We start from the raw sequence: 27,364 nt of genomic DNA, 5'->3' as shown, positions 1-27,364 counted from the left end.
CCTCTCACATCTCGGCAGGCTCGTCAGTCCCCTCCTGCCCCCTGGCTAAATGACGCACTGCGTGCTAATAGAACCATCCTTCGGGCAGCAGAGCGAAAACAGTGGAAATCCAAACACCATGACGACCTCCTAACCTATCAGGCTCTCCTCTCCTCTTTCTCTGCTTCGATCTCTCAGGCAAAAAGCACTTTCTTTCAAGATAAGATCCAATCTTCCTATTCCAACCCCAAAAAACTATTTTCCATCTTCTCCATCCTCTTGGACCCCCCAAAAGCCCCTACCCCCTCCTCCCTTCTGTCAAGCGACTTTGTTAACCACTTTGAAAAAAAGGTTGATGATATTTGCTCTTCTTTTTCTGACTCACCTTTACTCACCACTGGGTCACCAGACCCGCCCTTCACCCACACACTAACCTCCTTCTCCCCTCTCTCTCCAAGTGAGGTTCTTACCCTCGTTACCTCTGCCCGTCCTACCACCTGTCCTCTGGACGCTATCCCCTCAAACCTCCTTCAGACTATCGCTCCTGATATTCTACCATTTCTCACCCATTTCATCAACACTTCTCTAACTTCTGGTCACTTTCCAAACAGTCTCAAAGAGGCAAGAGTAAACCCTCTCCTAAAGAAACCCACTCTCAACCCGTCTGATGTTATAAACTACAGGCCTGTCTCTCTCCTCCCGTTCCTGTGTAAAACACTTGAACGCGCTGTCTTTAAACAACTCTCCTGTTATCTCCATCAGAACAACCTTTTGGATCCGCACCAGTCTGGTTTCAAGGCAGGTCACTCAACAGAAATTGCCCTCCTTGCTGTCACTGAGGAACTGCAAACTTATAAAGTAGCCTCCCTCTCCTCTGTCATCCTCCTTCTGGACCTGTCTGCTGCATTCGACACGGTGAACCATCAGATCCTCCTTCGCACTCTCTAAGAACTTGGAGTTTCAGGCTCTGCACTTTCCATCCTCACCTCATACCTCAAAGACCGCACCTACAGGGTTACTTCGAGAGGGTCGGAGTCCGACCCTTGTCAATTAACTACAGGGGTCCCTCAGGGCTCTGTTCTCGGTCCCCTCCTCTTCTCCCTGTACACAAATTCACTCGGGTCTGTCATTAGCCCGCATGGTTTTTCATACCACTGCTACGCTGACGACACCCAACTAATTCTGTCCTTTCGGCACTCAGAGACCCAGGTCGTCGCACGCATCTCTGCATCTCGGTGGATGTCTGCTCACCACCTCAAGCTCAAACTTGACAAGACTGAACTGCTTTTCCTTCCGGGAAAATATTGAACCACTCTTGACCTAACAATCAACATCGGTACCTCTATTGTTTCCCCGACTCAGACTGCAAGGAATCTGGGTGTGACCCTAGATAACAAACTGTCCTTCACTGCAAACATCGTTGCAACAACCCGCTCCTGTAGATACACTCTTTACAACATCAGGAGGATACGTCCCCTCCCGACCCAGAAAGTAACGCAGGTTCTGGTCCAGGCTTTCGTCATCTCACGCCTAGACTACTGCAACTCCCTCCTGGCCGGTCTACCAGCGTGTGCCATCCGACCTCTGCAGCTCATCCAGAATGCAGCTGCTCGTCTGGTCTTCAACGTTCCTAAATTCTCCCACACCAAGCCGCTCCTCCGCTCCCTTCACTGGCTTCCGGTAACTGCTAGAATCCACTTCAAGACACTGGTACTTGCGTACCATGCTGCGAATCGATCTGGCCCTTCCTATATCCAGGGCATGGTTAAACCATACACCCCAGCACGTGCACTCCGCTCTGCATCAGCCAAACGGCTCGCTGCAGCCTCACTGCGAGGGGGACCCAAGTTCCCATCAGCAAAAACACGTTGGTTTGCTATCCAGGCTTCAAAATGGTGGAATGAGCTCCCCATTGAAATCAGGATAGCAGAAAGCTTACACATCTTCCGGCACAGACTGAAAGATCATCTCTTTCGAATCCACTTCGAGCGATAGAATTATTAACAAAGCACTTATATACTAATAAAGGACTGGCTTTTCTAAAGCCAGTTGAGTAGCACTTGAAATGTTTTAGCTCTATGAAACCTGATGTACTTATATGATTCTGTTTTCTTCAAGTTTGTATTTTGTTGGTCGAACGCACTTATTGTAAGTCGCTTTGGATAAAAGCGTCAGCTAAATGCAATGTTATATAATATAATGTAATGTATTACCACAAAGACACATGTGAATATACCTCACAGAAACATGTAAATATACTTTTATATACATTAATACACGTGCCATTCAAGTAGAACATGAGATTTGATCCTTAAAGGTGGGGTAGGTCATTTTGGAGAAACCAGCTCGAGTGCGCTAGAATTTGAAAATACACAGCTGGAACAAATCTGCCACTTCCTTATAGAGCCCCTCCTCCAACACACATGAACGCGCACATGACCAATGAGGGCACGAGATAAGTTTGTGCACAGATGGAAGGCTGACAGGCAGGTAGGCCATCCAGTTATTTTAGCCGGGCCGGATCAGATGATTCTTCATGCTTTTTACAGTACTACCGTAGTACTGTAAAAAGCATGAGGAATCATCTGAAAATCTGAAAATATTCGTGGTGGCCAAACGGCCGGCGCACTTCCTGGGGGCTTGGGTTCGAAGCTTCATTCAAAGCTTCATTTTGCCATTACTAAAATCCCATTGCTTTTTTGTGGAGGGAACCCGAGCGCAGCTTACTTCTGGGTTTTAGGACGCGTCACTGCACCACTTGCATAAACCTCACAGCGGGCGGAACTTGTCATAAAGTGCGCAGAGACGCATTTAACCCTTCACATTCCAACAGAAACAGGCAGATTTGAAGGATTTATTTCTTTGGAAATGTTATTTTAAATACAATTAAATCAAGTTTTCTGGTAAAACTAATGAAAAAATTAACCAAAAAAATTATATATTATATATATATATATAATAATAATATTTTTTAATGTTTTCAAATATTATTTTTTAGAATATCTTAGGCCCCCCCCCACCCCCAGGGTCTAGACACTGGTGATGATGCTGAATATCTGTATTTGATGAGGAGATGGGATGAAGAGGGGATGTGATGAGGTCTTTGGATTAGCTTTCCTGGCACTGGATATGATTAAGAGGAGCTGGATGGGGAGGAGGCGTGCGGCAGCATTAACACCTGGAATCACGCTGACTGCAGGAGAGAGGAGAACCATTTTAAAGTTTGGCTGCAGCATGATGATTGGCGGCTGGAGATTGAGGTGAAATGTAATAGGTTAACAGAAAGCCTGTGATGAGCAGATCATAAGCAGCTGCGGAGTGAATGTGTACGAGTCTTCCTGAAATAACTTGCGCTGAGCTTCATTCAGTTCATTCTTATAATATGATATTGTATATGTCATTAACTGTACTCATGTTGTTTTAATCTGTATTTATAACTTTTAGGTTTAAAGGTATTATGTAGTAATTATGAAATCATTGCATACAATTAAGTGTTTTTGTTCTTGTTGTTATCAAATTCTATCTTTTGATAATGATATTTCATCAAAATTAACTGTTAAACATGATAATCTTATCTATAAATTATGAAATCTGAATCTTATAATCATTGATTGTTATACATATTTTTATTAAACAGCTGCAATTATTTAGGTATATTGTATCTGTCATTTAAAGTAATCTGAAACCCTTATCAGGTGCATTGATCAGAGAAGCAAAATGCAGATGCAACAATAATTAAGAGTACTTATCTATAATTATGTTTAATTATAATGTATTATATATTAAGATCTGTATTTTGTCCAAATGTATGGATTAGAACATGAAATGTTAAAATGACATCATTTTGGATCAATATTATCCCTTTTCCAAAAGAAGTTGCGAGTGCAATGTGCCTGTTTACATTTTTTCAGATACTAAAAAAAACATAAAGCTGCATTTAAAACGTGCAACTTTAGATATTATTATACAGAACCATTTGTGTTTGTGTCATCAAAATGTAGTATACATAAAGGTAAAACATGTATTTTATTTAGGTGAATTTCACATTTAAACTATAACTGATAAATAATGCCTTGAGGAGATATGTCCATCACACCATATGCACACACACACACACACACACACACACACACACACACACACACACACACACACACACACACACACACACACACACACACACACACACACACACACACACACACACACACACACACACACACACACACACACACACACACACACACACACACACACACACACACACACACACACACACACACACACACACACACACACACACACACACACACACACACCAGGCCCAAACACTGGGACTATTTTCTGCCCCTGAGGATTTCTGCCAATCACAGCAGAAGGAGGCCGGAGGACAATGGACATGTGACGTGTAACTTTTCTTTAATTTATTTTCACCCCAAAATAATCTGTGTCCACTGCCCCTAAGAATGGATCCAGCGGATCAAGAATAGTCACAAACGGTGCTGTCTGGAATTTAGACAACATTTACAAACACACACAGACCTTTGGTCAGCGATAGTCTGACGTGTGTGTGTTAGTGTGTGTGTGTGTGTGTGTGTGTGTGTGTGTGTGTGTGTGTGTGTGTGTGTGTGTGTGTGTGTGTGTGTGTGTGTGTGTGTGTGTGTGTGTGTGTGTGTGTGTGCGCCATTAGAGACCCATGGGAGAGATGTCAGTCGGTGACAAGGGACCGGTCCATTCCCCAAAGGGGACAGCTGGGAAGGGGTAATAATGGTGGTGATAGGTGAGCTCCACTCGCTCTTTCTTCATTGTGAGGGGGTGTGTGTGTGTGTGTGTGTGTGTGTGTGTGTGTGTGTGTGTGTGTGTGTGTGTGTGTGTGTGTGTGTGTGTGCCTAGGGGACTTGGCCTACTAATGGGAATTATCTGTGAACTATAATGTTAAAAATGATAGTCATAATATTCTCCACTCAACAGAAGTTGGTAACTTGAACCACAGAGGGATATCAACAACTGCCCAATCTGTGACTTTCCCAAAAAGCATATGTTGACGATGAATTGTAGAAGACATGTTTCAAATGCATCATTTCAAATGTATGCATTTCATAATATGGATAATTGTATTTAAGTACTAAAGTAAATGTACTTATTGACTTTTATGTAGAGTAGTCAGAAAAACATGATGTTTTAGAATGAACACTTTAAGAGAAAACAATAAAGAAAGCAAGATAAATAACACTAAAATGGGATCTGTTAGAATGTGGATTTGAAGCTGTTTGGCAGACGGACCAGTCCAACAGATCTTGCAGCAGGGCATGCTGGGAGACCTGGCTCTTGGAGGCTGTGTATTTGGCGTGTTACCCCTCTGCTCTCAGCTGGTGTTTCTCCCGCTTCTTCTCATGGTTCTGATGGTACTTTCCAACCCAGAGTCCCACTGACAGTCTGTCGTTCTGCATGGACTGCAGGGTGTCTTTGACTTCAGCTGTTTGTCCTTCGGATCAAGCAAGAGAAAAGTTACTTGCATGTTCATCAGTGGTGAAAAGAAACTAAGGAGATTTACTCAAGTACTGTACTTAAGTACAATTTAGAGGTATTTCTTACTTTACTTGAGTATTTCCGTTTTATGCGACTTTGTACTTCTACTCCACTTCATGTATTTAATAACTTTAGTTACTTTACAGATTTGGATTAATGATGTGAAATATAATCAACACTTAAAGGGGACCTATCATGCAAAATGCACTTTTTGATGTATTTTATACATAAAGATGTGTCCCCGGTGTGTCAGGGAACTCACGCAGCGTCAGAAAATAAATCCCTCTCGCTTTTCCTCCGTACCCAAATCTCTAAAAACGGGGGAACAACAGAGCTGATCCAGATTTGCGTCCGATATGACGTAATATCGGAAATGTGGACCCACAGCACTATCAGAAAGTTGCTATCAGAAACAATGCCTGACTGTTTTGGATGTAATATGGTCTGTGTCCACATTAGCATCGCTAACACTCAGAGCTAACCTGTACTGGAGAGCATGTGTGAAGAAGCACGAAATAAAAAGGAACTCACCTTGTGGTATGTGTTTATGTTTATTAAGGATCCCCATTAGCTTTTGCTCTTGACAAAAGCTACTCTTCCTGGGGTCTGACACTTAAAACAATACAACAATAATACAACAACATTCAAGACATAATTCCTGACATCATTAAAAACATCACCAATATCATCAACAATTTCCAACATCATCAACAATCAAACATCTTCCCGGGGGAGCATGCCCCCTAGAGGAGGTTAGGTCCCCCCCCCCCCCCACACTTAAATCATGTTCACATGTATAGGATACTAAATACATTTGCACACATCTTGTGTCCATATATTTCTGCCACAACCATGCACGAGTCATGGTATGATATCTGGATTAAGAGGTTGCTTCTTTGCACAGAATTAAAGAAAGGCGAAATGAATGGGCTGTGATTTTAGTTTTTTTAAGCAGAGGTTGAGTTCAATCATTTGTACGGCCCTCGGAGGATGTTGTACAAAATTAAAGGAAAAAGGTTCCCCACCCCTGATGTAAATAATAATAAAAACCCTTGATTTATAACTTAACATCTCTGTCTCCTATTGATCTGAGTATATTATAAAGAATAGCCAGTTAAGTGAAGCATTATAACGCTGGCCTTTGTCAGATGGTATATTACGCTGTTTTTTTTCTGCTTCGAATAGTTCTCTCTTTTTTCACCCTTGTGTTTGCATCACTGCAGGGTATACAGTCACCAATTCATGGGTACAGATGTAGCACTCCAGATAGGACTCCACCCAGCGGATTCCAACCAAAAACCCAGCGGATCCCAGTGGTTGGCGGCGTTGCCAAATTGCTAGAGGGCGTTGCCAAATTTCCCGCATTTGTTCAATTACAGGATTTAACCATGAGATGGCGCTTCATTCACAAATACAGTTCAATATAACTTAGTTTGCAATGTTTGCAGCTCTGCAGTTGTGTTTGCTGAAGAGCATTTAATCACTTATTTGTTATGGTTTTCACAGGCTACTATAACGAAAAAACATCAAATAAAGTATATCTAATCTTATTATTTTAATTTGATATTCAATAATATATTGTCTTTATGTATTAAATAATCATAATAATTATCTAAATGCTTACACTTCTTTATTTTTGATGCTCATACTTTTATAATAGTTGGCTTTAATATGCAGTATATTTGTTGTTATATTATTGTGGTGTTTTTAAACAGTACAGTAGATCGAAGTAAATCAACTTATACATTAAGATAAAATTAACCTTTATTAATCCCCGTGGGGAAATTCTGTAGTTCAAACAGCAACAGGGTGAGAGTGAAAAACAGGATAGCACAGATTCACACAGATTAACAAAATAAGATCAGCGATACAAATAAAAATAATAATAATGAGAAACTATGAAATAAGAAATGAATACAATTTAAATGTAATTATCATAACATATATTATAATGTGTTGTATTATTAAGTAATATCATACAATAACCCCATTATAGCAGATGCCACAATGAATGGATGAACACATTTATGCATCAATAATTACAACGGAGTATTTCTAAATACAAGTTGTAAAAATACTTATATGTATTTAATACTAATAACATAATGATTAGGGCCCAACGGCGTCCTAGCACGAAGTGCGAGGAAACCTATTGTTATTGGTGGAATTATTATTATTATTATTTTTAGTCGCCATCTTTCCTGTTTTTGAGGCCTTTAAGATGCTGACAAAGTTGTATAATTTTGCACGGACGCCAGGACCGGTAAAAATTGCAACATTCTGGAGTCAATGGGTTAAAATATTCCAACGTGCTCAAGAGCGCCACCTATCAAAATCCCATTTCGGAATAAATTTACAAAGTCGCACCGTAACTCCGAATGACCTGAAATTTTGCACACATATCCGGGTCGACCTGCTCTACAAATAATCCTCTTGGAACCCTAAGCTCCGCCTACATTTTTTTTCTTCTAAATTAGCATAATGTTCAAAACAGTTCACTTAAATTTCAATTTTCAGTTTTTCAACACCAAACTTCATATCCCGCATTGGTGGAGGGTCAGACACATTACTGTAGAAAATGAGCATGTTAGGACGATAAATATTGCTGCCGTCAATCAAAACGTACTCGCAAAAAGGCGGGGCTTAGAAAGAAATACTCATAACTATTCAACAATGTATCCAAACAACACAGATTTCGGTAGATAGGTTCAAACTGTCTTGGGATATAGGCACACCAAAGCATTTTCATTTTGGACTATAGGGGGCGCCAAAAACACCACCAATTTATGACTCAAGAGCGGATGGACTAATTATTATTATTTTTTTTTAGACATACTCTCAGGGTGACTACGAACTCAGATTTAAAGTGTCGCAAAAAAATCAGAATGTGGGCGTGGCCTATACATTTTTTTTTAATTGTGATAGCATAAAATCAGCTTCGGACGCAAAACTTGGGACACACGTCAGAGCCCACGACCTTTTCTAGAATGTAAAAAAACCCTGTAATCTTTCAAAAAAGCTGCTCACTAGCGCCCCCTATTGTGTGGTAGTCACATATAGTTTCTTAGAACTTCACGATCTTTGGCACAGACATACCTCATGGAATTGCGGACATATTTGTGAATAGATTTTATTAGCCCCGCCCCCCAAAAGGTCGGCCATTTTGAAATATGTGCATTTTTCAGCCATTTTAAGCACATTCTTGCAAACTGCTCCTAGGGGAATGATCGGAAAAATTCCAGTCCAGGACAAGTTCAGCCCCTATCCAATATGATGCCAAATCGAGAAGAACATTTTTGATAGCTCAATCGTGGAGGTCGTAAGCTAACAGCGAATAAACCATTTTTGACGATTTACATGTCGCAAATGACTCCAAACTACTCCAAATTACTCAAATATAGTTGTTCCCATATTCACAAAACGCTATATCTACATTACTATTATGATTGCACACATATTTCATTTAGCCTTCCATTAGCCCCGCCCCCCAGAAAGTCGGCCATTTTGAAAAATGTGCGTTTTTCATGCATTTTAAGCACATTCTTGCGAACTCCTCCTAGGAGAATGATCGGAAAAATTCCAATCCAGGACAAGTTCAGCACCTATCCAATATGATACTTAATTGCGGAGCACATTTTGGAAAAATCACTCGTGGAGGTCGTAAGCTAACAGCGAATACACCATTTTTGACGATTTACATGGCGCAAATTGCTCCAAACTGCTCGCATATAGTTTTTCCGATATTCACGAAACGCTATATATACATTACTATTATGATTGCACACATATTTCAAATTGCCTTCCATTAGCGCCGCCCCCCAGAAAGTTGGCCATTTTGAAAAATGTGCGTTTTTCATGCATTTTAAGCACATTCTTGCCAACTCCTCCTAGGGGAATGATCGGAAAAATTCCAATCCAGGACAAGTTCAGCCCCTATCCAATATGATACTTAATTGCGGAGCACATTTTTGAAAAATCACTCTTGGAGGTCGTAAACTATCAGCGAATACACAATTTTTGACGATTTACATGTCGCAAATTGCTCCAAACTGTTTGCACATAGTTTTTCCGATATTCACGAAACGCTGTATACACATTGCTATTATGATTGCAAACATATTTCAAATTGCTTTTCATTAGCCCTAACCCCCAGAAAGCTGGCCATTTTGAAAAATGGGCGTTTTTCATGCATTTTAAGCACATTTGTGCTAATTCGTCATAGTGAAATGATCGGAAAAATTCCAATTTAGGGCTACTTAAGCGGATATTCAATGTGAGGCAACATTGCGAAGGAATAGTTGATCGATTGAACATGGAACTCGTAAGCTAATGGAGAATGTACAATTTTTTACCATTTATATGTCACATACTACCTTAAAGGGGACCTAAAAACAGGGCTGCAACGGATTTGAGACATGCGGATTCTGATTTACACCTCTATGATGTCACAGAGGTGCACTCCACCTGTATGGTCAACTCTCCACCTATCAGGGGAATGAGAGGTTGCAGTGGCATGGCAACAGCATAGCAACATCATGGCAACATGACGCTTGTGCCTCGCCCCCTCCTTTGCAGGGGGGGGGGGGGTGTCAGCTCCAGCTCATGCAAAGACAGAGCTGGAGTGAGGCAAAATGAGGCATGGCTAAAATGCATGATCTGGTATTTTGAAAAATAAAACTTATAAATATACTTTATATAGGTGTGGCCCAACAATATATTATTCAAATATAGCATGATAGGTCCCCTTTAAGCTACTGAGACCCGCCTGTCTGCCTGCACCTTCAACTCTCTCACACACACACTCACACACACACACACACACACACACACACACACACACACACACACACACACACACACACACACACACACACACACACACACACACACACACACACACACACACACACACACACACACACACACACACACACACACACACACACACACACACACACACACACACACACACAGTACATCAAACACAAACAGCTCCTAAAGCATAACTAAATATCAGGCTACAGCCCTTGTATATTTTATTATGTGAAGCACTATATGGTTTCATGAAAAATATCTACTGTTTATTGGTAGATATCTCCTGAAGCCTACAAATAAAGTGTGAACTGTAGGCCTGTTACATATATTATTGAGCGATATATATTATACACACTGTTCTGCTTTCTGCACTGACCTCAGTGTTCTCACTGTAAACATCGCCTCACAATGAAAGCATAACCTAACATCCAGGGGAGATGTGATTAGTGAGTAAACAAACAAACGGTAAAGGGCAGAAAGTCTGATGCACATTTGATCATCTTGAATAACTTATAATCACAACTGGAACAGTTTGCAGAGCTGTGCTTCGTTGACATCCAGCCATGCGTCACGCCTCTTTTAAACATCACTGTTGGCTGAAATCATCTCAGGAGAATACTTCAGTGTACCCTCGGTTATAGCTCCTCCAGAGACACTCCTCTCTCCTCTAAATCAGTGTATCCTCGGTCACGGCTTCTCCAGACAGCCTCCTCGATAATCGATCCTCGACGAGCCTTTAGAGAAATTAGTTTTCCTTCCAGACGACGCGCCGACATCCGTTTCCGGGTTGCTGCAGGATGACCTGGGAGTCTGGGACGCGAAATTAGAGAAATGACAAACGGCTCATTTCCGAGTACTCGCGCGCGTCTGCTTGACGCCAGGACAACCGGCCGCCCTCCCCGACAGGCGCACGGACGCGAGGGCCCGCTCATCACTGCGCGCACAAGTGTGACCGCAGTTTTAATTCATTTTACTTTCAGATGATAATACTTTTCACTTGGGCAATTGACCATTTTGAATGCAGGACATTTACTTCTTCTTCATTTACTTCCTTCTCCCCAGTGGATGTTCCACTGGTCTCGAAGCTGGTGACCAATGCTAAGGCCTCCACCTGCTCCCTTGACCCCATGCCCACGGTGCTGGTCAAGGCCTGCCTTCCCACCCTCTGCCCCATCATAACAGACATCATCAACTCCTCTCTGTCATCTGGAATAGTTCCCTCCTGCTTCAAAACCGCCTCCATCACTCCCATCCTCAAGAAGCCTGGTCTTGACCCTGAGGAGCTGAACAACTACCGACCGATCTCCAACCTTCCTTTCCTTAGTAAAACCTTGGAAAGAGCAGTCGCCGCCCAGCTTCATCAACATCTGTCAAACCATGAGCTCTACGAACCCCTACAGTCAGCCTACAGAGCACATCACAGCACAGAGACCGCACTCCTCAAGATCACTAATGACCTCCTTCTCGCTGCTGACTCCGGACAAATCAGTATTCTCATCCTCCTCGACCTCTCTGCGGCCTTTGACACCGTTTCTCATACAGTCCTCCTGAAATGCCTCTCCGACAACCTTGGCATCACTGGCACAGCTCTGTCATGGTTTCAGTCCTATCTCTCAACCAGGTCTCAGTTTGTCAGCATCAGCGGCTCATCCTCCCCCCCGGCCCCAGTCAACCATGGTGTCCCCCAAGGCTCCGTGCTTGGTCCCCTACTTTTCACCATTTACATGCTCCCCCTTGGCCAGATCATACGTCACTTCGGTCTCAATTTCCACTGCTACGCTGATGACACTCAGCTCTATCTCAGCACCTCACCATCTGCCCAGCTCCCTCCACAGTCTCTGGTCAATTGTCTCCATGCCATAAAAACCTGGATGACAGCAAATCTACTCAAACTCAAAAGTAAGAAGACTGAGCTCATGGTTGTGGCCCCAAGGCACTGCTCCGGAAGGTTGGGGATCTCCTCCTCCATATTGACGGCTGTTCCATCTCCCCGTCTCCCGAAGTCCGTAACCTGGGTGTCATCCTTGACTCAACTCTCTCATTTCAGTCACATATCAAATCCGTCACCAAGTCTGCCTTCTATCACCTCAGGAACATCTCCCATCTACGACCATCACTCTCCGATTCCGTGGCCGAGACCCTCATCCATGCATTCGTCTCCTCCCGGTTGGACTACTGCGACGGAGTCCTGTTCGGGGTTCCCAGTAAAGCCCTGGACAGGCTCCAGTATGTGCAGAACTCGGCTGCCAGGGTGCTCACTCACACCAAGCCCTGGCAGCACATCACCCCCACCCTCATCCACCTCCACTGGCTCCCAGTCAAGCACCGTATCACATATAAACTCCTTCTTCTGACCTACAAATGCCTCCATGCCCTCGCCCCCCAATATCTGTCTGACCTTCTCCGCCACCACACTCCATCCCGGAGGCTCCGATCGTCTGGACAGGATCTCCTCTCTACCCCCCGCACCAGGTTGCGGACTTTCGGTGACAGAGCTTTCAGTGTAGCATCCCCCACCCTCTGGAACTCTCTCCCCCCCGAAATCCGCAGCGCCCCAACCTTGGACACTTTCAAAAAAGCCCTCAAAACGCACCTTTTCACCAAGGCTTTCCCCACTATATAGTTAGTTTGATAGGTTTATTTTTATTTTTCCGCTACTTGCTTGCCCCCCCTCTCCCTGACCTGTCTGCCTCTTTTCCCCTACTCCCCCCCCCTGCCCGACTTGTGAAGCGACCTTGGGTTTCGTGAAAGGCGCTATATAAATATTATGTATTATTATTATTATTATTACTTCTAACACATATTTTGCCTTGGTAAATAATCTGAATACTTCTTCCAGCTCTGAGTTTGGACCCTGTCACTGTTTTTAAAACTTTAATTCAATGTTTGATATTTCCAGAGACCCTTTCAGACCACTGCTGAGGGGGGGGGGGGGAGAGAGTTTTGTCACATTACAATGGGCCATTACTTTTGAAACAAAGAGTCACAGCCCTGCATTGATATAAGGGAGCTGTGGGGTGTGGGGTGTGGTGAACGGTACATCGTCAATGTTTGTTTAAAAATGTTTGCAGTCGCGAAAGCTCTAAGCCAGAGGTGCCCAGTACGTCGACCGGTCGACCGCGGGGGCAATGCTGGTAGATCGCGAGTCATTAATAAAAAAAAATCCAGCTCCGTAAAAAATAGACAACACAGGTTTTGATCCCTCCTCCCTTGGCCTCCCTGCCACTCAATTCAGGAGTTTACTTGATTGACAGAAAAACCGACTTTCCAGTCTGTTCTATTTCGTATATGGCTTCGCCCTCTAAGGCTATCGCTATTGGGTTATCCCCCTGCCAACCCGATATCACGGCAAGACGTGAACATGTGATGATTTACCATGCTGGGAGACGTGAATATGTCACGATTTCGTCCCTTCAAACGTGACAGTTACATGGTATTGTTAACCAGTGTTGGGTGTAACGCGTTACAAAAGTAACGGAGTTACAGTAATATATTACTTTTTGCTGTAACGAAGTAATGTAACGCATTACTAATGAAATTTGGGTAATATATTACCCGTTACAATGCTCAGTAACGCAGTTACAACTGATTTTAACCCGAAATTAAATGGTGTTTTGTTTTTTAAGAATGTACTAACATAGCATGACATTCCGACACCGGACAAATTGTGCGGGTAGATTAGTAAACCTGGTGTTTACCCTTCAGGCTTCGCGTCGAGATCTTCGGGGAAGTTGAACGTTATGCAACCATTCAAAAAAGAGAACGTAGCGAAAAATACAAACGACAAATTGTGTCAGGTGCACGTGACCTGCTCCGCTGCGCGTGCATCATTTCCAAAGTGCTTCCACAGCAGTGACACACATCTGATCTGTGGATAATCATTTATACGAAAATGGTCAAAGCAACCATCACTAAACGCCAGCAACACTGCATCTACTGCAGACAGTAGCAACAGGTCAGATGCGGACATCACGTTACCCTCCGTTGTGGACACTAGCTTACTCCCGCCTGACTCGCCAGCCCCGGAGCAGCAGTCTTCGTCGCCCGAAACTACGCCGCCCCTCTGCGGCCCGCAGGTGCCAGGTATATTTAAACAACTACCCGCCTGTACAGTGGGGTAAGGCGGTCATTTTGCAGCTTGTGTTATAAAAATAGACAATGGCTAGAATATTCATGTGAAAATAGTACCATATTCTGACATGCCTGTAGACATGTTGGGTCAAAAATAATGCATACAATAGCACAGATGCCTTCACCACGAATCGCTACAAAAATATCTCATATCCTAAGCTTATTATCAACGAGCTGATGTTGCAGCTGAAATGTTCTCCAGGTCACAAAGTCAACCTCACATGATGATGTGATACCGGTTTTCAAGCACAGTAAATATTCTCTTCCCATAATAATATGATGGGACCAAGGTGATGATGTAGTAGGCTACATGGTTTTAATAATACTTTTGCCTTTCAATGTTTGCCATTTCAAACCATGAGCATGGTTTAAATAATATTTGCCTTGATTTACAATATGTTAACCTTCATTATAGTCCTTGACAGCGGTCTGTACTGCTGTATTAACAATGTGTCACATGTTAAGAATTTACAATCAGAATGGAGTATTCCACTAAGCCGTGTAATACAAGTTGTTAGTAGCCTTAAGGGCCTACACAGTTGTTATGCTATACCACATTGCCCTTCACTGGATGCATAATGAGCTTCACTAAACTACATTTTAGCATTTAAAATACCTAGCTATTCTTTTGCGGTTATTTTGGTGAAAGTAACTAAAAAGTAACTAAAGTAGTGTAACTCATTACATTTCAGAGACAGTAATATTGTAATGTAACTTATTACTTTCTAAAGAGAGTAATAAGTAATATGTAATATATTACATTTTGGAAGTAACTTGCTGTTAACTGTTGTTAACCCATGTTAACCGGTGGAGAAATAACCGGAAATACCAAGCAAATGCTACCCCGACGTAATGATTTATTTTTTAATAGTCTCACTCGATTACGCCGATTTTTTCTATAACGTTCTTCAACCACCAGGTGTCCCTTTCTATCAGCTCTGCACCGTTATGTTGTAAATACAGCCTATCTACCAATTGGATCGATTTAATACATTAATGTAGCCTTTGTTTCTGCTAAAAGAGGTGTCGACCAGCTGGGGCAACAAGAAAATTGGCGTATAGCTTGTAGTAACTCACGGGAGGCTTCTTTTATTTTATTTGTATTCATAATCATTTTTATTTGTCGTCAGAATGTAAAAATGACATTAGTTACAAATTGTTGTTCTCAAAAAACAGTGCATTGTGTGTAATACAACTGTGATTTTTATTAAATTAGTTAGTTTTAAAGGAAGGCCAGAGCTTCAGCTGTGTCAAATAGATTGTTCCCTTTAGTTAACGTTATTTAAAATATAATGATCATGTCCCCTTTATTGTATTACAAGCGTCCATTCCCATTGGATAACGGAGAATTTTACACCCGGAAGTAAGTATTCTCCTTACTGTCGATTGATTTTACAGTGATATCTGCACTACTCATCAACTCAAAAACACCAGATTATCCTTGTTAATTACACAACATTGATTGGTTTAAATTGTGTGCAATGCATTTCTTATTTTTTCGGAGTTTTTGGATGGCAAATGACACTACACTACCCAGAATCCTCAGCTATCGTTTGGGACTACACCATGTGCTTAGCTTGACATACCCCGTGATCAGTCCTCAAGCTCTGTGATTGGTTGACCTCCAACTGCGTTCCATATGAAAAAAAAAGTTTCGTAAAAGATAAATCATACTTTATTCAGCAGTGCTTGCTTTACTCTTTGAAAGTCATCACATGAATGCATTGTAATAAATGGTTTGGCTGCATTAAATACTACACATCTGTCGTAGTTCTTTATTTATCGACAGAGATCGGGCATCAGAATAGACCGGAAACTATTCTTTTACCGTTCTGTTTTAATTTCACAATAAAGTTAGTAGTAATAATTTGTTTTGATATTATTGTTTTTTATTAACTACTTGACCGCTGGGTCATGTTAAGACCATCTTTTCTGTGTTGCTGTGGGTTTTTTCCATCGCTTTTGTGTTCTATTTCGTATATGGCTTCGCCCTCTAACGCTATCGCTATTGGGTAATCCCCCTGCGCACCCGCGCAGCACTGAAAAACTTGGGCTCCCTTCCGGTATAAATAGGAAGGAGAGCCGACAATCTGCTCCCCTCTTTTCTTCAGCCAGCGTTACTGAAGCACAGAGACACTAAACAGTCAATTATGAGCAACAACTGTGTACGAGATTGTCCCTCATGTGGCTCAGGATACATCATGAGCTACGACCAGCACACCTATGTGCGAATCCTGCCTGGGGCCAGAGCACACGGACGCGGTTCTCAGCCAGCAGGTCGCATGCTCACACTGTGCCCGTCTCCCCTCGGCCGACAGGGAGCGAAGAGCGGACGCTGTCGCTACGGCGGCCAAGGTGGACGATTGGCCCGTCCAGGCTTTCGAGCATGTGGACGGCAGCAAAAGCAGGCGGACGACATCTGCCAGCACGTTAGCTGGCTCCAGCCTGCTGGGCGGTCACAGCAGCACAAACGCCCGCAGCAGCTGCAGCGTCCAACCTGGCCACAGCGGCAGGAGGAGAGACGCTCACAGCAGCCGCAGCGGCATCAGACTCACCCTTCGGCGGATGCAGGGACTCCATCCCACGTCTCCGCTCCCCTGCCACACCAGAGACAGCATCTCCCGGCGGCGAGTCAAAGGGGAGTGAGGCTCCCCCGCTCCTGGTCTGCTCCACGAGAGCCTCAGAGGAAGCAGAGCCGGTTCTGACGTTCTGGGGGTAGTAAGTAAAATAAAGAGTGTTCATTTTCCAACTTTTTATACTGACTCATCAGGAACAAGTGTTTCTCACATATCCTCCCTGTGTAAGCCAGCTGCCTATGCCTTATCGGTTACGAGCCAGCAGGGTTCGCTGCAGGAGCCTGCCGGTTTTAACCTATCGGTTAATAAACTACAGAGCTTGCGGTATTCCTCTGTCCGAGATACGCCTCCTACACACGGTCATAATAAATCCATGAGCGCCGTTATAACGCCTCATGTGAACAGCACTGCACAGTGCACACACCTCCACTCATCCCCTGAGCGTGTACGCGCCTCATGATTAGAGCTGGAGTGAAACGCAGCGTGTGGAGGCTCCCTCGCAGCCCTTTCGCCTCACGGGCGGCGAGGGCAATGGCGTGGCTCATCACCATGACGACCATTACATCACATCACAGAGAAGCCCGAACGGGGGAATGAGACCCATCCTTGATCTGTCAGTATTCCAGGCTGAGCGCCCCCAGCGGCAGCGCCCCCAGTGGCAGCGCCCCCAGCGGCAGCGCCCCCAGCGGCAGCGCCACGGCGTCAGGGCTCGCTATAGAAGCCTGCTGGTTTTAACCTGTCGGTTAATAAACTGCAGAGCTTGCGGTATTCCTCTGTCCGAGATACGCCTCCTACACACGGTCATAATAAATCCATGAGCGCCGTTATAACGCCTCATGTGAACAGCACTGCACAGTGCACACACCTCCACTCATCCCCTGAGCGTGTACGCGCCTCATGATTAGAGCTGGAGTGAAACGCAGCGTGTGGAGGCTCCCTCGCAGCCCTTTCGCCTCACGGGCGGCGAGGGCAATGGCGTGGCTCATCACCACGACGACCATTACATCACATCACAGAGAAGCCCGAACGGGGGGATGAGACCCATCCTTGATCTGTCAGTATTCCAGGCTGAGCGCCCCCAGCGGCAGCGCCCCCAGCGGCAGCGCCCCCAGCGGCAGCGCAACGGCGTCAGGGCTCGCTATAGAAGCCTGCTGGTTTTAACCTGTCGGTTAATAAACTGCAGAGCTCGCTAACTAAGCCGTCTGCCACTAATCTGTTGGTTAAGTAGACAGCAGGGCTCACTGCAGAAGCCTGGTTGGTTAATAAACTACAGAGCTGGCGGCATTCCTCTGTCCGAGATACGCCTCGTACACACAGCCATAATAAACCCATGAGCGCCGTTATAACGCCTCATGTGGGCAGCACTGCACACACCTCCATCCATCCCCTGAGCGTGTACGCGCCTCATGATGAGAGTCGGAGTGAGACGCAGCGTGTGGAGGCCCCCGCGCAGCCCTTTCGGTCGAAGCACACCTTGGGTTGCCTCATGGGCAGCGGCGGCAGGGGCTCTGGCGTGGCTCGTCACCATGACGACCAAAAACACATCTCGAGCACGTGCGCCCGCTCTCAGAGTTGTTCTCGGAGTGGCAGCGCGTGTGTCTGATGGACAGATGGATGAGCAGGCTGATCAGCAGAGGATACGTCCTGCAGTTCGCTTCCCCCCCCCCCACAGTTCAATGGGATACAGCTATGTCTTGCGCTCCAATCTGAGCTGCAGGAACTCCTGTTGAAAGAGGCTATTTCCAGGGTTCCTCAAGGGGAAGAAAATCAGGTGCTGGAATGTGTTCACCAGGACGACTGGTTCACTTCCATCTGAAGGAATGCATACTTCCACGTACCCATCATCCCGAAACACAAGAAATAGCGTTCGGATATTTCCTAGTTCCTCACATTTTGTGTGTATAGAAGGCTGGAGCCACTACACAGAGGAGGGATGAGAGTGTGTTTACCTCTGGACGACCTGCTATTGCTGGCTCGCTCCAGGGAGGAAGTCACTTTACAGACGTTACATCTCGTATCGCATCTGTCAAAGCTTGGATTTTCATAATGAATTTGAAGAAGAGCTGTCCTCTTCCCTCTCAGATATCCATTTATCTGGGAGTGGAATTAAACTCAGCCAGCAGAGCGTGGCTCTCGTGGCAGCGAGTGGAGGAACTGACAGCTCCTTCTCTGGCGTGTCACATCCCGCAGGCCCTCTCCATGATACAGCTGCTCAGCATGACGTCAGCTGGTCCCGTGGGGATCCCCCTGGGACTCTCCCACAGGAGGAGTCTCCAGACGTGGTTAATTCGCCCGCGCATCGACCCCGTGCGACAGAGGTAAATGTGCTGGAGCTGTTCTCCGGTTGGGAAGTATTCCAGCACTTCGCCCTGTTGCTGTACAATCAGACATGTGTTGATTTGCACAGACAACAGGCCACGGCAGCCTACCTCAATCGCCAGGGAGGAGTACGATCAGCGCAGCTTCTGAACGCAGCCAGGCGGCTGCTGTTCTGGGCGTGCACACACGTTGCTCTCCGTCAGAGCAATGTATATTCCCGGCGAATTGGACAGAGGGGCTCGCAGAACGCAGCAACTGTTTTATGCGAGGAGTATGAAGACTCAGACCTGTGTCACGCACACTGGCGGGTCAGTGGGATTTGGCTTTGGTGTTACGCGCACTAAAGCAAAGCCCCATTTGAACCTGATCAGGTTCCCCTTAAACTGTTATCAGCCAAAGTAGTACTACTTTTGGCTCTAATAGCAGCGAGAAGGGTGAGTGATTTGTCTGCTCTCTCTGTGGCTCCATCATGTCTCCGGATCCAAGGAGATGGCAGTTCAGCTGTTTTACGCCCTAACCCGGCTTCGTGCCTAAGGTCATCACAACTCTTTTAGGTCAAGAGTGATCACCCTGGCTGGCTTATTCCCCACTCCTCACAGGTCGGAGGAAGAAGCCACGTCTCATCTCCTCTGTCCTGTGCACATGCTGTCCTGCTATGTGGCGCGCACGGCTACCTTGCGCCGTTCTCAGTGCCTGTTTTTGCATTATAGAGAGCGCAGCCTCTATCTGCCCAACGGCTGTCACACTGGCTGTGTGAGGCTGTGTCACAGGCATATGTCTCCTCTGGGGTGGATGCCCCGGAGAACATCAAAGCGCACTCCACCAGAGGAATTTCCTCCTCCGCGGCTTTGCACGGAGGAATGTCAGTGGAGGACATTTACACTGCTGCATCTTGGTCTTCCCCCTGTTCATTTATTCAATTTTATTTGAGAGATGTCTCTCATTGCTCTCTGACACACCCTGTACTGAGTGTCCTGTCAGAGTGAGTGACGTCAGGGACCCAGCTGTGCGCTTCTCGCCTGCTTCGGCACGCGGAGAGCAGCCCCTTATTCCCTCTTATGAGAGGGATGTTCTTTTTCCTCTGACACATTTTGTACGGAATGCGTTGTCAGAGTGAGTGACGTCAGGGATCCAGCTGTGCGCTCTCCTGCCTGTCTGCACGCAGGAAGCTGCTGTTCCCCCTCTTTTGTTGCTGGACAAAGTATGACCTTTGTCTCTACTTCTCACAGCGGCAGGTATGTATTGTTCCCAGCCTTCGTCCCCCTTGGAGAATATTAATGTTATGCTATTTTCCAGGGACTGTGATGCGCCATTACGCATGGCGTAATAGGCATGGGCTATTATCTGAGCAGGTGTGTCTGTGCTTCTAGTACCGGGCGGACCCAGTGGGGCGCAGACTACATCTTGCTTCGCCCTTAACCCAATAGCGATAGCCTTAGAGGGCGAAGCCATATATACGAAATAGAACTGAGGTTACCTACTGTAACCCCAGCTTCTATGAGTATTGGCGAAGCCCTCTAAGTGCTGGGCCCTACTGGCTCCAGAAATAGCTGAAGAAAAGTTATTTTGTATGGGAGCAGATTGTCGGGTCTCCTTCCTATTTATACCGGCGTGGACTACAAGTGTTTCACTGCTGCTCGGGTGCGCAGGGGGATTACCCAATAGCGATAGCCTTAGAGAGCTTCGCCAATACTCATAGAAGCTGGGGTTACAGTAGGTAACCCACAACTAAACCAGAAACAGCAGTATATTTTATTTTGTTAACACTGTAAACTTGACAGCTTTTTAACCCACACCTCCTACTGGTTAAAGCACATTATTACACGTTTAGAGTAATTGCAATGCAGGAAGATTGTGTTGCTTTTTAATGACTGTTTTAAAATGCCTTTTTCTTAATGTCTTTCATTTTTGTAAAAGCACTTTTGAATGTGTTATATTTGATGAACAAATTTAAATATTAAGAGTACATTCAAAATAGTGGGAAAGTAGAAGGTCATTGATATAAATATAGAATAGAAAATATCAAGAAGATACTGTAAATAATATATAAAATAAAACAGTTTAGTGCCTGATAGGAGGATGTGCAAAACAGACAAACTAATAAGGCTTTATTTACACATTAAAGAATACTTTAGGTTAAGGTCTTCTTTTAAATAAGAAAAAAGCTTTGGGGGTTGTTGGGGCAGAACCTCTGCTCCGCGCCGTTCCTATATTAGCGGGTTTTAAAAGAAGGAAAAGTCAAAGCACCAGGATAAGGGTTAAACAATAATCTGTTTTAATGGTAAAACATACAATACATCACCCAATCACCTAATCACGAAGCACTCTGCAACAGCAGCTTCAACATGCAGAACGCTCCGGGCCCAAGTTCTACCACCGCGTGAGACATGTCTCACGGGCGGCCAGTCAAAAACAAGAGCGCCGTCTTCAAAATGATCACAACATTTATACACAGGTGGAGAGGAGTTGTGTCGCTGGCTCTTCCCTAGCTATTTGTTATTGGCGAGTTCACTTCTGAGCAAGCTAGCCAGTGAGTTGGCAGTGTTCAATTGGTCGGTTTCACTTCTGGGCGGGACCCCAGGCAGTGAGTCAGCAGTTTGTTGATTCCATCTGTTTCTTCTTACAGTGTGTGTGTGTGTGTGTGTGTGTCCCTCTGCCCTTAGGCAGTCCCCCAATCAATGATTTGGAGTCATGACAGAGGACTCTTTGACAGGACACATACTCATTCCCCCTACACATCTTCAACACACACACACACACACACACACACACACACACACACACACACACACACACACACACACACACACACACACACACACACACACACACACACACACACACACACACACACACACACACACACACACACACACACACACACACACACACACACACACACACACACACACACATCCTATCATGCATCTTATCACACAGCAGTCACCTGTTTTTCTTTATGAAAGCCATACTTGTAAATATACTTGTAAATATCCCATGACGGCCACAGAATCATTCAACCAACAGAAGTTAACTGTTCCCATGCCCTAAGGTCATCCCTGACCTTCTTCTCACCTAAAAGTCAGCTATCTGGAATGAATACATTTAAAAATGAGAACAAAGGACTATGGTCTCGTTTAACTGTGTGACTCAATTCTCAAGGCCTGCAGGATGTGCATCATTAACTAACAAGAATTTAACTGCATTATATCTAAGGAAAACGTCTCTGGGAGTATTCCCCTGTTAATTGCAAGGACTATTGATAATTAACAGAGAGACCCCAGGGGCCTCTTCTTGGTATCTGGTAGACAGAATTCACTCAAGGCAGAAATCACAAGTTTAACACACATTCTATATAAGGTGACATTAAAATGAATATACCAGAAATACACTATATAAAACTTTCTGCTATAATACGTTACTTTAATAATTCAAATAATTCAAATAATACTTAAGGGTATCTATCTACAGATACATATTTGCCTGACAAAGTACTTAACGTCTAATATATTGCATGGTTTGTTTTGGAACTTGACAATCAACTTTCCTGCAATGTTAACCCTGTTGAAGCACTTATTTTAACCGATATTATACATATTTATTATACTCTTATAAGATGTATGTAGATAGAATAATACATGTGCATAATATGACAGTTTAATGGTGGTATACACACATATTGAGAGATGTCTTGTAATGCACTGTTGAGGGACCTGTGACCCAAGTTTTTCATTCATTGCATAACTACACCATAGTTGTGTATATGATATGTCAATAAACCTTAGAAAATCTTGAAATCTTGAAAGGGATGTGCAAAATAGCAATTATATACAGTCTTCAATGAACGATTAGAGAATAACGAGTAATGAATATGCTTTATACGGATCTCCAGATAAATATTTAGTCTTCTCAAGCACCAACTATCAAATATCTCTCCTGATTGTTGGCACTTGACAATCACCTTCACTGAATTTTACTCAGGTGTGACTAAAGTCTGATTTAAGGGTTGTTTATTTTTCACATCATTAATCAGAATCTGTGAAGTAACTAAAATAAATGTTGTGGAGTAAAAATACCACGTTAACCTTAAAGAAAGCCCTCAGGATTCTAAAAGACCCCCATCACCCCAGCCACAAACTGTTCTGTTTGCTGCCGTCTGGCAGGCGGTACCGCAGCATCCGGACTAAAACCACCAGACTCAGGGACAGCATCATCCCACAGGCCATAAGACTATTAAACACCTGAACTTAGAAACAACATCCATAACATTCATCTGGCTGCTACTTAGAAATTATATATCTAATATATCATATGCACAATGTAGTGACTGCTTTTTTGCCTTTTGTTTTCTTAGTTATGTTCTCTGTATTTTATATGTTTGTGTTATGTGTTATGTGTAACGTTGCTGCCTTCTTGGCCAGGTCAGCATCGAAAATGAGTAGGACACGTTCGAATCCTGTAAGGTTTCAGCGTTAGAGTTCTGTTAGTTTATTGTTTTGTGTTTTTATTTGTGGCCTTGCATTTTATTTTGATGTTGACTCTGTTCTCTATTTTCAGGTGTCTACACTTCCTGTCGTTGTGTGTCACCTGCCAGCTTGATTGTGGTCTCCTGCTCAGGATTGTTTTCGCCTGTGCCCCATTAACCGTTGTGTGTATATGTAGCCCTGTTCTCCTTTTGTCTTTTGTCGGTTTGTCTTGTCTCTACACCAAGTCCATGTCTGTACTCCCGCGTGTAACATTGAGCATACTAGTCGAACCTAGAGAACAATTGAGTATCCTAGTAGATCCTAGAAACCTTTTTCTTTGTAAAGTATTTTTGTACTATTAGTTGAACCTAGCAAACTTTTGAGTGTCCTAGTTGATCCTAAAACCTTTTTGTATATTAAAAAGGTATTCTTGAAGTCAAGAAAGAATCGTGCATCTGAGTCTTTGTGAGTCCTTCGTGTCAATTCCTGTTTTGAATAGTGTGCCGTCGATGGGTTTCATTCCATTTCGAAGTGCTTTTTGACGCTCCGTGTAAACTTCGCGCACTGCCACTCCAATATCCAATCACAGAGCTTGAGGACAAATCACGGGGTTTGTCAAGCTAAGCACATGGTGTAGTCCCAAACGATAGCTGAGGATTCTGGGTAGTGTAGTGTTCTGCCATCCGAAAACTCCGAAAAAATATTTGTTTCTCCGAATCGAAGTGGAAAAATACAAAAGCATTGTACACAAATTCGTAACTAATGTCATTTTTACATTCTGACGAAAAATTAAAATCATTATGAATACAAATAAAATTAAAGCTGCGAGCAGCGTTGAGCGGGTCTTCGACGCTCCGCAGGCTGTCGTCCGCACGTCGACGTCAGGCAGATGTCTCGAGGACTCGGCCGTTGGCAAACGTGGGAAGTTTCAGGCCGATCGGACAACGTACACAGGAGTTACAGCAGTATCACAAACATTGTGTTTGATGGGGAGTGATCTGTCGCCATGGCAACGGAATTTGATGACACCCCATAATACGCCTAGATGTGTTGAGGGCTGCATCGTTATCAAACCTGTGAAGTTTTGGGCCGTTTGGAGCAAGTTAACTGGAGTTATGAGAGAACCGTGTTTCACGGCGACCATTTAGTTACCATAGCAACGACATTTGACGAAATCTCAAAACTGACACATATATGTCTCGAGGGGTTGACCGTTAGCACACATGTGAAATTTGAACACTTTTTGAACATTTAAACAGGAGTTTTAGCAATATCGTGCTTAACGGCGAGGGATGCGTTGCCATGGCAACAGCTTTTGAGGAAAACTCACTATTGTCACATTGAGGTGTTGAGGGCCGGACCATTAACTATGATCTGAAGTCTGGTGCCGTTTGGACCATTTTCCATTGAGTTAAGACAACATTGGGTTTTATGGAGGGGGGTGCGTTTCCATGGAAACGGCAAATGATTACATCCCATAATTGGCATAGAGCTGTTTAGGGCCTGACCATCACCCATCATATGAAGTCTGGTGGCGTTTGGACGATTTTCCATTGAATTACGACAACATAGAGTTGTATGGCGAGGGATGCGTTGCCATGGAAACGGCATACGATGACATCCCATAATTGGCATAGAGCTGTTTAGGGCCTGACCATCACCCATCATATGAAGTGTGGTGCCGTTTGGACGATTTTCCATTGAGTTAACAGAACATCGTGTTTTTTGGCGAGGGATTCGTTGCCATGGAAACGGCATACGATGAGATCTCAGATTTCATGTAGAGCTGTTGAGGCATTCACCGGTGATATAAAAGTGAAGATTGGGGGACGATGGGACCGTGTCCATTGGAGTTACAGCGACACCGTGTGTTATGGCGAGGGATCCGTTGCCATGGTAACGCCATATTAAGTAACATCGGATTTGACGTAGAGCTGTTCAGGGCCGCAGTGTTAATCATCATGTGAATTTTGGTGGCGTTCTGAGCATGTCAGTTTGAATTATGACATCATCGTGTTCCATGGCGAGGGATGGCCTAGCATCGAGCGAACGCGAACTTTGGCGCCAAATCACGGCTGCGCCGTGCGAAAGAAAAGCAGTTCCGTGATAACTTTAGATCTCCCATTTGTCGAGAAGCTACCCGACGAATTTGGAGTCGTACGGATAAATTCCCTAGGAGGAGTTCGTTAAAGTGCGGAGGACAAAAAACGCGATAAATCGCGTTTTTCCAACGCCAAATTCAAAATGGCCGACTTGCTGTACATTATTTTATACCCCTCCAAGAGGCTTTTTTGCTCGTCTCCGCACCCTAGATATGCGTAGCGAGTTTCGTTGGTTTACGTGAAAGTTAAAGTAGGGGGAGTTAACGTTAAAAACGGAAGTGGGCGTGGTCTACGCAATTTTTTACGCAAAGTTCCGGTACCAATTACACATCGCTATTTTCACGACTTGTGATGCGCATGCGAAATTTGGTGAGTTTTCACATATGTTGCGGGGGTCAAAAGTGCGCGCAATGTATTCAAATAATAATCAGAAGAAGAATTAAAGCTGCGAGCAGCGTTGAGCGGGTCTTCGACGCTCCGCAGGCTGTTGTCCGCACGTCGACGTCAGGCAGATGTCTCGAGGACTCGGCCGTTGGCAAACGTGGGAAGTTTCAGGCTGATCGGACAACGTACACAGGAGTTACAGCAGTATCACAAACATTGTGTTTGATGGGGAGTGATCTGTCGCCATGGCAACGGAATTTGATGACACCCCATAATACGCCTAGATGTGTTGAGGGCTGCATCGTTATCAAACCTGTGAAGTTTTGGGCCGTTTGGAGCAAGTTAACTGGAGTTATGAGAGAACCGTGTTTCACGGCGACCATTTAGTTACCATAGCAACGACATTTGACGAAATCTCAAAACTGACACATATATGTCTCGAGGGCTTGACAGTTAGCACACATGTAAAGTTTGAACAGTTTTCGACCATATACACAGGACTTATATCAATATCGTGGTTAACGGCGAGGGGTGTGTTGCCATGGCAACAGCTTTTGGGGAAAACTCACTATTGTCATATTGAGGTGTTGAGGGACAAACCATTAGCCATCATCTAAAGTCTGGTGCCGTTTGGATGATTTTCGATTGAGTTAGGACAACACCATGTTTCATGGCGAGGGAAGTGTTGCCATGGAAACGGCATATGGTGAGATCTCAGATTTAACGTAGAGCTGTTGAGGCATTGACCGGTGATATAAAAGTTAAGACTGGGGGACGATGGGACCTTGTCCATTGGAGTTACGACAACACCAGGTTTATTGGCGGGGGACGCATTGCCATGGCAACGGCATATGAGGACATCCCATAATTGACATAGAGCTGTTGAGGGCCGGACCATTAATGATAGTCTGAAGTCTGGTGCCGTTTGGACCATTTTCCATTGAATTAGGACAACACCGTGTTTCATGGCGAGGGAACTGTCGCCATGGCAACGGCATATGATGACATCCCATAATTGGCATAGAGCTGTTGAGGGCCGGACCATTAATGATAGTCTGAAGTC

General features: G+C 44.3%; 1 long non-coding RNA gene across 2 annotated transcripts in view; it reads left to right on the top strand.

The window, feature by feature from the left end:
- LOC307031790 overlaps nucleotides 1–24,201 on the top strand; it is a 102,384-nt gene extending 78,183 nt beyond the window's left edge. Inside the window, exons 2-3 of one of the 2 annotated variants that reach the window (XR_013806076.1) lie at nucleotides 4,670–4,759; nucleotides 23,907–24,201. This is a non-coding gene — a long non-coding RNA (uncharacterized lncRNA). Of the gene's footprint in view, nucleotides 1–4,669; nucleotides 4,999–23,906 lie in introns of those variants that run through there. The other variant, XR_013806077.1, reaches the window with a different exon arrangement.
- Nucleotides 24,202–27,364: the final 3,163 nt, after the last annotated feature.

This window comes from Notothenia rossii, assembly GCF_949606895.1.
Source record: "Notothenia rossii genome assembly, chromosome: 1".
In the NCBI taxonomy this organism is placed as follows: domain Eukaryota; kingdom Metazoa; phylum Chordata; class Actinopteri; order Perciformes; family Nototheniidae; genus Notothenia; species Notothenia rossii.
Note: the sequence above shows the minus strand (reverse complement) of the source record. Positions and strands in the feature narration are given on the sequence as shown.